Source organism: Urocitellus parryii, chromosome 2 (assembly GCF_045843805.1).
Source record: "Urocitellus parryii isolate mUroPar1 chromosome 2, mUroPar1.hap1, whole genome shotgun sequence".
In the NCBI taxonomy this organism is placed as follows: domain Eukaryota; kingdom Metazoa; phylum Chordata; class Mammalia; order Rodentia; family Sciuridae; genus Urocitellus; species Urocitellus parryii.
The window spans coordinates 79,045,878-79,058,618 of record NC_135532.1 but is presented as its reverse complement, the minus strand read 5'-3'; positions in this window follow the sequence as shown (position 1 = coordinate 79,058,618).

Below are 12,741 nucleotides of genomic sequence, written 5' to 3'. Positions count from 1 at the left end.
GCTTGGCTTGCTGCTCCAGAAATATTCAAAGTCACTTAGGTAGAAAATAGGTCTTATTCAAAGTCAGCTTTGAAGGAACATAGAATAAGCTTATTGTTTCAAAAGTTTCATTTTACAGGATTGGCTAGCCACAGGTGGCATTTTAGTCTCAGTACATGGTCTCCATTCTGTTACCTGCCACCTAGCCTAGGGACCTTGGCTAGATCCCAGATGTCTGGATTTCTGCTGCCCTGTATAAGTAGGCAAAAGATGGAAAAATAAAAAATGAATGCTTCTTCACAGTTTTTATAAAGTTCATTTTCCTTTCTCCATCTTTCGCATATTTCTTATGTAGGCTGGTTGCCAAATTCAGCCAGCTGGATACAGCCAGGGTAGCTGGGTTAGGCTGCCAGTAATAATACCAACCTATTGCTCCCCTTACAACGTCATACTGACCTTCTTCCCTCAGGAGATTAGATGTGGAAGCAGGTAGGTAAGAAAAAGCTTTGTAGGAACCATAAAGCTGGAGATGTGGTCAAAGGCACATCTATGTGTTGTAGATATGCTAAAATTCTGTTTTTTGTCAAATGGGAAACTGCATAATCTAATTACTTTTTGTCTATGCTGTAAAAAGCAGTTAGTAGCAATGAGTAGAAGAGCTTCAGTTTTGGGTTGTTTAGCTCCAGGATAAGGTGATATTATCCTCATAGCCTGGGGACTCACTTTCCCAGGAATATTGCTTATTGGGAAAGGAAATACAGGGCCATAGGGGCAGGGCAGTATAATAGGAAGCCTTGGGGTTTGACAAATGTGACCTTGGAGCAAGTTAGAAACACTTCTCTGAGCCTTTGTTTCCTCATCTGCAAAATGGGGTCCTACCTTGAACCACTGCTCAAACTATAGCAAATAGTCATGGAGGATCCAGTGGACATGTGAACAAAGATGAGGGCTCACTGACTTCCCAACCTACTCAGTTTCTGGTTTAGTTTCCCTGTCTTCTTTTGGTGGTAAGAGGAATTGAACTCAGGGCTTTGTACATGGTTGCTTTACCACTGAGCTACATTCCTAGCCCTAGTCACCCCATCTTTAAAGAATTTTGAAGGAGGTATTCACTGGGGTCATACGAAAGAAAGACTGTTTTAATAGGCAGATAAACATAATTCTGTCACTGATTATCTGTGTGACATTAGGCAAATCAATCTTTCCAGGATTCATTTTCATCTGTGAACTGCCCTGACCATATCTCAGGGCATGATCTTATTATGAAGCTGAAATGTGAAAGGGCTTTGTGAACATCCATTGTTAACAAACATAAAATTTTAGAGTTATTCTCAACTGACATTTGACCTTCCATGTTTCCAAAAATGTTAATGAGTGGAAAGAATTCAGGGCTATGGCCAGGGGCAGCATTCACTTGCAAAGATGAACAGGATGAAAAGGGCCATGGCAACTGAGGCAGCTACTCCCTGGACTTTGTTTCCTAGGCCTGCTCGCAGACTGCATCAGCACTCACATTACGTAGGTGAGTCATGGAAATGAAGCTCCCCATCAAGCCATAGTGTCACCAACTCTGCTTTTTGGTGGAACATAGAATTGCCTTTCAGGAGTTGGTCAGTGTGAAGCATGAGGGGTCTCAGAGAGGTCTGGGTGCAGAACTTTGGAAACCAGAGCTAATTTCTCAGGGTCTTGGCTTTCCTTCCTACAAAATGGAAGGTAAGCCTGCCTTTTCTTTTAATTTCCATTTTCCTTTAATTCTTGTAAAACTAAATGGGATTTAAAATCTTGTGTAAGACCTCCTGGGAGGCGGCTAGAAGAGTACTTGTCTAGCATGTGTGAGGCCCTGGGTTCAATCTTCAGCACAACATAAAAATAAGTAAATCAAATTAAGGTACTGTGTCCAACTACAACTAAAAAAGAAATAAAAATATTAAAAAAAAGACCTGCTGGGGTTGTACCCCACTGGTAGTATACATGCCATAGCCTACATGACTCCTTGGATTTAACCTCTAGGAACCCTTCCCCCAAGGGGGAAAAAAACCCAACTATATAAAACCATTAATTTGAATTTAGTGAGACCCTATCTCAAAAAAGATGGGGGCTGGATATGTATCACAGTAGTATAGCAACCCTGGGTTCAATCTCTAGTACTGCAAAAAATTTTTTAAAAAATGGAATAATAATAATAAAAATAACAATAATAATATTTCTATTTCTTGAGATTGTTGCAAAGATTAATGAATTAACATATATGAGTACTTAGAACTGTGCCTGGCAAATAATAAGTGAAAGGCTATGGAAAATAATATTCCTATAAGGCAATTCCCCAGGAAATATGGAATAATGGTGTGGCTCAAGAGGAGGGAGGGAAATTAGCCAAACGTTAAACCTCCCCCAGTACCTCCTTTCCCAGTCACAGTGGGCACCGAGGGAAAAAGCAAACTTTCAACACTTCCCCGATTCATACCCAGCATCTCCTCCAAAAGCAAACCAATCACAATGGGTCCTGAAAGAAGGAGGTGAACACTGAAATGTTGGGCCCTGGACTTCTATCTACCCTTTAGTATTATAGATGTGTCCTGAAAGGAGAAAAGCAAATAGTGAAGCTCTAGGTAAAAATGAGTACCAGAGGAAGGAAGATAAGCAGTGAACACTGGGTTGTGAGCTTTTCCCAGTGACAATGAGTTTCAAACATTTTACAACTGCCTTCCTGAGTTAAAATTTTAACCTGGACAACTAGGTCCCTGATTGTCCAAACAGCATGTCTACAGTCTCTAATGATTAATTCACACTCATTGTAAACTATAAAACTCAGACTCTTTCTGTAACCCTGGGGCCATTTCCATACCCAGAAAATGAAGCCCTCCCATGCCTGATAGATTGACTTTGCTGCAGAATAAAGGAAATCTTACTGATCTGAGGTTTGCTTCCGTCTCCCACCGATGTCATTTGTGTGCAATGGGTTTATAATAAACACCAAATAAAACCATACTATGAATGCCTAACATAGTTCTTGGCATATGGTAGGGCTCTGTACCTGTGTTGATGATGTACCATTGTTTTATTCCTTTCCTCTTTCTTTCTTCCTCCCTCCCTCCTTCTCTTTCTTCCTTCCTTCCTTCTTTCTTCTTATACTGGGCTTAGAACCCAGGGCCTTGGGCATATCTCCCTAGCCCATTTTAAAATTTGATTTTGAGATAATATCTTGCTACATTGTCCAGCCTCTCAAGTAGTTGGTGTTAGGTTGTAGTCAGTAATGAGTAGTGAAATACAAACCAATAACATGGCAGGATAACAGGTTTTCTTTAAATTCTTTTAAGGCTAATGAATAATCAAATAACTTATAGAAAAATATCAGGTGTACTAACTGTGAGAATAAACAGGGAGAAACAAAGGAGCAGATTAAGAGATATGTCAAGAAGGAAAGACCAGTGACAGGGTTAACTGGGATCATTGTACAGTTAGGATTTATGGCCATAGGTTTGTCGATGTATTTCATAATGAAAATTTCATTGACAGTGTGTGTGCACTAAGATGAAGTCTGCCTGGTGACTGACCTCAGAACTTGCATTAACATAAATTTACTTGAAGATGAAGCCACCCTGAATAGGATGATTACTGTGATAGTTCCTGAGAGGATTAAAATAGGGTCAAAAACTCCCCTACTAACATGAAGGAGGTATTAAACATCTGATTGGTAAAGACTGCAGGAGGTGGAACCAGATCTCCTGGTAAACATCAAACAGTAATAAATTTGAAAGTAGCCTTGTTTCCTTTGTTTTGTGTCTGCTCTATCTTACATGTGAGGAAACTGAGGCACAGAATGATTCAATGACTTATCCATAAATAAGTTTAAACAGGAAGTTCTGCCTGCAGGACTGAGATTTTCCTGCCAGGTCATGCTTCCTAATACATAGGATGGTCTGCATACTAATTTGGCCCAGAACACACTGGTTTATGTTTCTTCTCTGGGCATAATTACTAATAGCATCTTTTTTTTAAAAATTTTCAAATGGTATAGTCATCTTCTAATACAGAAGATTCTAGAATATTTTAGGTTAACTAACGGTCTGTCATGATTTTCATTAGTGCTTAATTTTCTTATCAGACTAATGATATTTAGGTTGGGAAAACAGGCACTTGGAAAGATCCTTGGTGGATTTCAAGAGTCAGAAAGACCTCCTTGGCTGTGGGAGACCAACCTTGCACGTGACTGTGTCACACTCCCCAGCTGGGTGCTGAGGTGCTCAGTCACAGAAATGTGGCAGAGCTTTCCCCACCCTTCTTGGGTTCTAGGATCAGTGTCTCGTGCATGGGTGAAGCTATGCTCACCTGTTCCTTTGTAATCTAACCCTTTGCCCTGTTTAGGATAGAATCTTCCATGGAAGTGCCTTGTGTGTGTCCCTTTCTCTTACTGTGCCCTTGGGTGTGGCCTACCCAGGTGTCAGTCAACCTGCTGACAGTGGACATCATGAAGCTAGACTCAGCCCCCTAAAACCTGACCCCTTGTCTCATTTGAATAGCTTCTCCTCAATAAAAGGGGTCAACGCATGCTCTCACTCTCTCTTTCTGTGGACTCTTAAGGTCAGAGGAGCCGTCCCAGCAACCCCAAAGAAAAAGGTATTTGTGTCTCTTGTGTGGTTATTTCGTGCAGCCCAATTAGCCCAGTTTAACTGGAGTGACCCCTGAGCCTTTTAGTCGTGAGAACAGAAACCGGGCACTTGGCATTTTTTCTCTTCAGATTTTGCACTTTATCTGTAATGCAACTTTCTTGCCAAGGATGATTAAAGACTCTCTTTTGCAGGGAGGGGGTACTGGGGATTGAATGAAGGGGCACTCGACCACTGAGCCACATTCCCAGCCCTATTCTGTATTTATATAGAGACAGGGTCTCACTGAGTTGCTTAGCACCTTGCTTTTGCTGAGGCTGGCTTTGAACTCGAGATGAAAGACAAGGTGAAAGACATTTCTAGAATACGATCTAAAAGGCTGTTGAAAGACCAAGCATGACAAAGATGAGGAGGGGCGGCCAGACTGGTGAAAGGAGATACAGTGGGGGTGGGGAAACTGAGTCAATCTGAAGGACAGGGCAGTAGGGGAAGGAAAGGAGGCCCTACTTTGCCAATGAAGTTTGAAAATACAAAGGACAGAGATAATTTATCTGTGTGCTCAAACTACAAACCATAATTTTCATTGTGACTGCTTATTAATGTATCTTTGGTCATTAATAGGGCCAAAGATGGCTCAGCTTACTTTCTTATTTGTTCACTCCTTTGATGAATATGAAATCAATTCGCAGGGGTTCAACTTATTTTTTGACTTTATAATGACATTCAGTAGAAACCATACAATATTTTGAATTTTGATATTTCACCAGCTAGTGATATGTACATGGTCCGATCTGTCTCATGATGCTGGACAGTGGCAGTATTGACAGAATTTTTGGATGTTCTGTTTTTTGTTTTTGCATCCCATAAAATGGCTATGAAATACCCATGAGTGTCTCCTGCTTTGTATACTAATGGTAAGTACCCATAAAACATTCTATTTTTCATTTTCAGTACAGTATTCAATAAATTATATGAGCTATTCAACACTGTGGTATAAAATAGACTTTGTGTTACATGATTTTGCCCACGTGCAGGCTAATAGGAATGTATTGAGCACATTTAAGGTAGGTTAGCCTAAGCCATAATGTTCTATTGATTAGGTATATTAAATGCATTTTTTTGGCAGGGGGTATTACTGGAGATTGAACTCAGGGGTACTATGCTATACTAAGCTATAACCTCAGCCTTTTCTATTTTGTTCATTTTGAGACAGGGTCTAAGTTACCCAGGTGGGCTTCTGCCTCAACCTCCTGAATCATTGGGATTTTGATTGCATTTTAAAATATATTTTTAGCTGTATGTGGACACAATATATTTTTTTATGTGGTGCTGAGAATTGAACCCAATGCCTCATACATGCTAGGCAAGCGCTCTACCACTGAGCCACATCCCAGACCCTTTAAATGCATTTTAAACTTAAAATATTTTCAATTTACAATGGGTTTATTGGTAGGGGTTCCTATTTTAAGTCCAGGAGCATCTGAATTGAGAATCCATTATTTGTCTAAAACTATTCTAGTCTCTGTGAGGAATATACAAGAACCAGAGAGTACTATTCCTCTTAGTCTGGTCATTGACTAAATGTGTTCTATCTCCTCTTGAGGAAAAGTGTGTAGAGGCTGTTACCTCTGTAATAATCAACAGTAGGATTTTCTGAAATGACTCTGGTGAATGCAGACATTAGGGCATCACATGTATTTGTCAAACTACTTTCTACATATTTGCATGAGTAACATTTGCTTTATTCTCAGTGCTTTCAGATTATTACTGCCCTGGGGATTTTTATTTCTTTGTGATTATTGGAACATGGGGAAAAAGGAGGAAGATTACATGCTAATTTGCTAATATAGGTTATCCATAGTGGGGGTGATGCAGGCTGGAGGAGAGGTAGGAAGAAGCAATCCAAAAAGAAAAATAAACTGGGGCCTGTTACACATTCATATAATCTCAACTCAGGAGGCTGAGGCAAGAGGAGCCTGGGCAACTTAATGAATCCCTGTATCAAAAATTGGAAAAAAAAATACAAAGAAAAAGAAAAAAGGGATGTGTATGCAGCTCATTGGTAAAGCACTCCCAGGTTCAACCCCCAGTACTGGGGGCGAGTGGGGTAGAAAGAGAAAAAAAAAAAAAAAAAGATTGTATGTGAAGTTGGGCCCAGTGGCTCACGCCTGTAATCCCAGTGGCTCAGAGTGCTGAGGCAGGAGGATCACAAGTTCAAAGCTAGCCTTGGCCCTAAGCAACTCAGCAAGACCTTGTCTATAAATAAAATATAAAAAAGGGCCACTGGGTATGTGGCTTAGTTGTTAAATGCCCCTGGGTTCAATCCCTGGTACAAAAAAAAAATTGCATGTGAAAATACATAGTATAATATGACCCCATTTATTAAAATTATTATATGTGTCTACAAGTGTTAATAAAGAAATTAGGGGGGGGATAGATCTGCACTTGCTGATTTAGAGTGAAAAAAAAAAGAAAGGAGTGGGAACTAAAAGGTTTTGGGTGTATTATGCTTCATAGCTGATTCAACTGTCCATGAAATAGGTATCATCTCTATTTTAAGAACAACATAATGAAAACCATGAGAAATAAACAGCAGAAAATATATCAACTTAGCTCTGTCTGACTCTAAAGCCCAGGACACTTTTCCACTGGGGATAGCTTTATCACAGATTCCAGACTTGGCCCATCCCCTTCCCTTCTACCTCCTGAACACAGGTTTTTCCATCATTCTAAGTTTTTTTCTTGACTAATGTTCTCATTGCTGTCTGTTCCACTTTCTCTAGTTCTTCCTTCACTGTGCAGCTTTAGCAGGAGACCAGTTCCTGTTAAAGTTTGTGTTCAGGGTTTGTTGATGGAGAACTAGGTAATCAGATAGATCAGCACACAAAACATGGAGCATGTCAGATTCTGAGAACTGCCGTGGGGAGAGGCAAAAGGGAAGAGAGAAGCGAATGTTGGGGTGAAGGGTATTTGAGTGTGTGTAGTGGTTGGCAGATCTAAGAAAAGCAAGTGAGAAAGAAGCCCAGAGACATTTGGGAGAAGCATTTCCAGCAAGCCAGCAGTAAGCACCAAGGTCTCAGCTGGAGGCTGCTCAGCCTCCTGAGAAGCAGATTCCAGGCTTGTGTCAATGGGTTAGGTTACATGGTGAAGGGCCTTTGTGGGAAAATGTGATGACATAAGATGTTCCCACAATGCCAGAAAACACCTTCTGAGCTGCAGGAGGGTCCTGGGAATCTTCCAGGCACTTGGTATATCCAAGCTTCATCATCACGGGTCCCAAGGGCTTGGTACTTCTTGCTTTTATTTCCTCCTGAATGTCATCCTTACATACTTCCAACACACCCCCACAAGTGGCACTGGGGAGCCTGAACCAGCTTAGTTTGCAAATCTTGAACTTTGAGGGAAGGAGCAGGGTCCTATTAGGGTAGTTTCTCTGAGGAGTTGATGGTTTCACAGAGGCTGATTCCACCACAACTGGACTCACGGAGGCTCAGGTGTACAAACCAGAGGCCAGCTTAGTTAGTTACAATATGAGGTTATTGCCAAGAGCATACAAGTTCCTTACATCCCCCAGCCAGGCCTTCTTCTCTTGGTTGCAAAACATATCAGAATGTTGACTATCGTGTGTGGAATTAGAGTAGGCAGATGTGTCTATGTGACTCAGTGACTCAGTAGTGGGCCTGACATATCTGTCCACAAATGAAGATGAGGCCTTTTGGAGATGCCATTTTCATGACTCAGTGGGACTAGGCCCCTCCCTTTCACAGGGCTTAGGTGGATACACACTGAAAAGGGGTCTATTCCTTTTCTTTGTCTCTGTTGCTGACAGCCTCTTTTTAACTGACACGTTCTTGAGCATCACCATCTCCTTATGTGAGGTGACTTTCTGCACATCTTTGCTGTGGACAATTTATTTCTGACTTTATTGGGTTTAGTCAACAGATACTGTAGCTCTCCTCCACCCCCAAGGTGGCATGCTGGATCTAGGCCATGGGTTTTTCTGCCCTCTTGTGACTTTGCCTTGGAGGGAATTGGCTTACAAGGATTGCCTGCCTTATGCCCTTCCTCTTCCTTATCCCTTCGGTTGAAATCCCACCTTCTCATGCCTGGCTCCCTGGCATGTATTCTGCTGTCATCTGGTGGGCAAGGGTCTTTACTTCCCCATGATGGAGTGGGGCCTATTAGAGGGTGTGGGTATATCCCAATCAATGATGGAAAGGTTCCTGGTTTGCCCAGGGCCAGAGCTGATATGTAGCTGGTGCATTAGGCCTTGGCATTGCACCTCAAACTCTGAAGGACTGGTAAGCAAGAAGGTTTCTGCCAAAGTATGAACAAAACTGGATGGTAAGCCTTAGTGCATTTCCATATCTAGGGTCTTCCAGAGAGGCAGAACCAATAGGATATGTATATAAAGAAAGATAAGATTGACACACATGATTATTAAGGTTGAAAAGTCCAAAATGTGCAGCACGAGGGAGCTGGCTGGAGACCTAGGAGAGCTAGTGGTGCAGTTCCATTCCTAGGTAGTCGACTAGAAAACTCTCGATTAGGGGAGGCTGGTCTTTTTATTCTATTCAGACTTTCAATTGATGGGATGAAACCCATTGACATGGAAGGAATCTGCTTTGTTCAAAATTCTCTGATTGAAATGTCAATTTTAAAAACTGTCTTTTAACACATTTGGGATTTTAACAATATATATTTAAAATTGGGCTGGGAATGTAGCTCAGTGGAAGGTGTGCTTCGTATGTGTGAGGCCCTGGGTTCAATTCCTGGCACAGCAAAAAATAAATAAGATTTAAAAAAAAATACAAAATGTAAACAACCACTACCACCACAACAAAAATCCCAAGTAAATTCTAGAACCGAAATGCTTTTTCTCTACAACATATGAATTTATCTTCAAAATAATTCTCTTTTTTCTTCTTCTTTTTCTTTTGGTACTGGGGATTGAACCCAGGTCACTTTACCACTGAACTACATCCCCAACCCTTTTATTTATTTATTTACTTATTTATATTTGTTCTAATTAGTTATACATGGTAGCAGAATGCATTTTGATTCATTGTATACAAATGGAGCACAACTTTTCACTTCTCTGATTGTACATGATGAAGAGTCCCACCATATATTGTAGTCATACATGTACCTAGGGTAATGATGTCCATCTCATTCCAACATCTTTCCTGCCCCCATTCCCCATCTCCTTCTTCCCCCTTTTCCAATCAGAGTTCCTCCATTCTTCTCCCTGACCCCATATTATGGATCAGCATCCGCTTATCAGAGAGAACATTCTGCCTTTGGTTTTTTGGGATTGGCTTACTTCACTTAGCATGATATTCTCCAACTCCATCAATTTACCTGCAGATGCCATAATTTTATTCTCTTTTAATGCTAAGTAATATTCCATTGTGTTTCTTACCACAGTTTCTTTATCCATTCATCTATCGAAGGGCATCTAGTTTCCCTTTCTATTTTTTGAGACAGGGTCTCACTAAATTGCTGGGGCTGGCCTCAAATTTGCAATCTTCCTGTCTCAGTCTCCCAAGTTGCTAAGATTACAGGCATGTACCACTGTGCCTGACTTTTTATCCCCTTGAAAGAATCAGTCTTTTTTTGCCTTAAACTTCTATTAAACTTTTACTTTAGAACCTCTGGATGAAGATAATAAAATCCTCTAGATTGGCTCCATTATATTAGAGGGGAGGGTCAGGAAGAGATAATTGATCAGGGGAGAAAGGAGCCTGCTGAGAACTGGTCTGATGTGGAAGAAACAGCATAAGAAGCAAAAGTACCAAACAGTAGATAAACTGTAGAGCAGGGTGATATACACCACAATCTCAATTCAGGGATTGGGCTCTGGCTGGGTACCCTTGGCCTTGTCCAGCTGAAACAGAGTGAATTTGGGGGACACTGTCTTAATTAATTAAGAATAACTTTCTTATGCTGAGAATGGAAGCTGAAGGGCTGCAACCCCCCAACCTGAGGGGCATCAAAGAAGATGGATGGGGCTGGGGTTGTAGCTCGTGGTAGAGCACTTGCCTCACACATGTGAGGCACTGGGTTCTGTCCTCAGCACCACATAAAAATGAATGAATAAAGTAAAGATATTTTGTCCATCTACAACTAAAGAAATATTTTTAAAAAAAGAAGGTAGAGATTGCCCCCTGCCCCAGCCTGTCTAGCACTGCTCAACTAAATCTGCATATGTGTTTGTAGCCTTTTGTCCCCTCTTCAGACCAACTAAATCTATGTATGTATATCACCTGCTTTTGTTTCTGTAAGTTGAAATTGCTTCTGTAAGGCTCATGGAGAGAAGCAGCTTCTCCCCAGTTTAATTGAATGGCATAAAACTTATTTTTCCTTTTTCCATCTTTTGCCTATTTGTTATGCAGGCTGGTGGCTGAATTTAGCCAGCCAGAATCCAGCCAGGGTCGCTGGGCTAGGCTGCCAGTAACATAGTAGGCAGCAGCTCTATGGAGAGACTCAGAGTGCTCCTAAGTGAGGATAGAATGATGGCTTTCTTCCTGTTTTCATTGTAAAAGGATACTTTTTTAAAAAAAAGAAAAGGTAAAATCATGACTCTCAAACAGATATAAAGTGAACAAGTGATAGACTTATTTAAGCTTGTTATTTAAAGCAGTGGTTCTGATCAGTTCAAAGAAGCCAAGAAGCAACATGTTTATCTGCAATCAAGGAATGTGGGGAGATTGTGCAAAGAGAGCAGAACTGGATTTTCCAGGGGAGAGATGATTGGCCTCCATGGAACTGGATTCATTTTCATATCTACAGAGAATAAATGTGCATTGCTATCAGTTCTTTATATCCTGCTATAAAACAGAATGTAGAGTTGTAGGGATGTTCTTTGAAACTGGGTAACCCACTGACTCCTAGGGCTCATTTTCCTTATCCAGGGGCAAAGCTGACACTGTTGCCAGCTGACCAGTCAAGAGAGTGGTTGTAAGCATTAATGGGATCATGCTTTTAAGTTACTACAGTGGCCAGCACCTAATAAGAATTTAATAGATTATCAGCTACTGATATTGTTGTCCTTATTTTCTTCCAGTATTAGGGATGGAAACCAGGGCCTAATGGGTGCCAGGCAAGGGATCCACCACTGAACTACACCCTTGAGCATTTTTTTTTCAGGTTTTAAAAATAATTTTTATTTTTAAAAAGTAAATTGTATATTACAGGTAAAATAAAAAAACAAGCAAAGAACAAAGTCATCCAGTTACAAGAAGCTTAGTTGGACGTGTCCCTCTAGGTTGTGTGCATATATACACAATATCCCATTTTGTGTGATTGAGATAGTGGTGTATATCATGCTTTTCCACACATCATGAATATTAACCAATTCAAAATCCTGAAGCTACATGAGTATTTTTTGATAACCAAGAATATACAACACCAACTCAATCTGTTATCCTTTCTTGGGGACAAAAAATTTACTGAAGACAGAATTGGCAACAGGCCACTAGATAGACATATTGGCAGAGTTACAACTAAAACAATTTATTCCCTTAATGCTCAGTTTAAAATGAAACAGCAACTGAATACACCAAGCTTGTTTCATTACCAGATTTCTACTACTAAAATATTAGCAAGAATGCATGTTCCCAGTGAATTAAAATATTATTATAGTATAGCCAGAAGAAGATGCACACACACACCAGTGGCTCACATCAAAACGTAAATCTTTGAGCACTTGCTCCCATCTTTCCCTGTGCCCCTCTGCTGCCAGCCTAATGAACAAGTCCTGATACACAATGCTCAGAGATAAAGCAATTCCATGTCCAAGATGCATCTTTTCTATCAATTGTAACAAAAAGATATTTACAAGTTGGCTAATTCACTAGCACTACTTTTTATGATTCATTGTCACCTCAGGCATCTAGAAAGCTTAGATATTGTGAAATGAAGTATGAACTTTGTGCACAAAAACACAATTTACCAAAAATGCACATATAGATATATGGTTATAATCTAAACTTGTCTTCCAATATAGATATACTAGCAAAGATCACTTCAACTCCCCCTTCCTCTTCTCTGTCTTCACCATTCCAGTGACTAAATTCAGGACTACCCCTAGCTCCAAAAGGTGGATTAACAAGGGTCACTCTCAAAAGACAGTTCTTCCTAAAACTAACAAAAG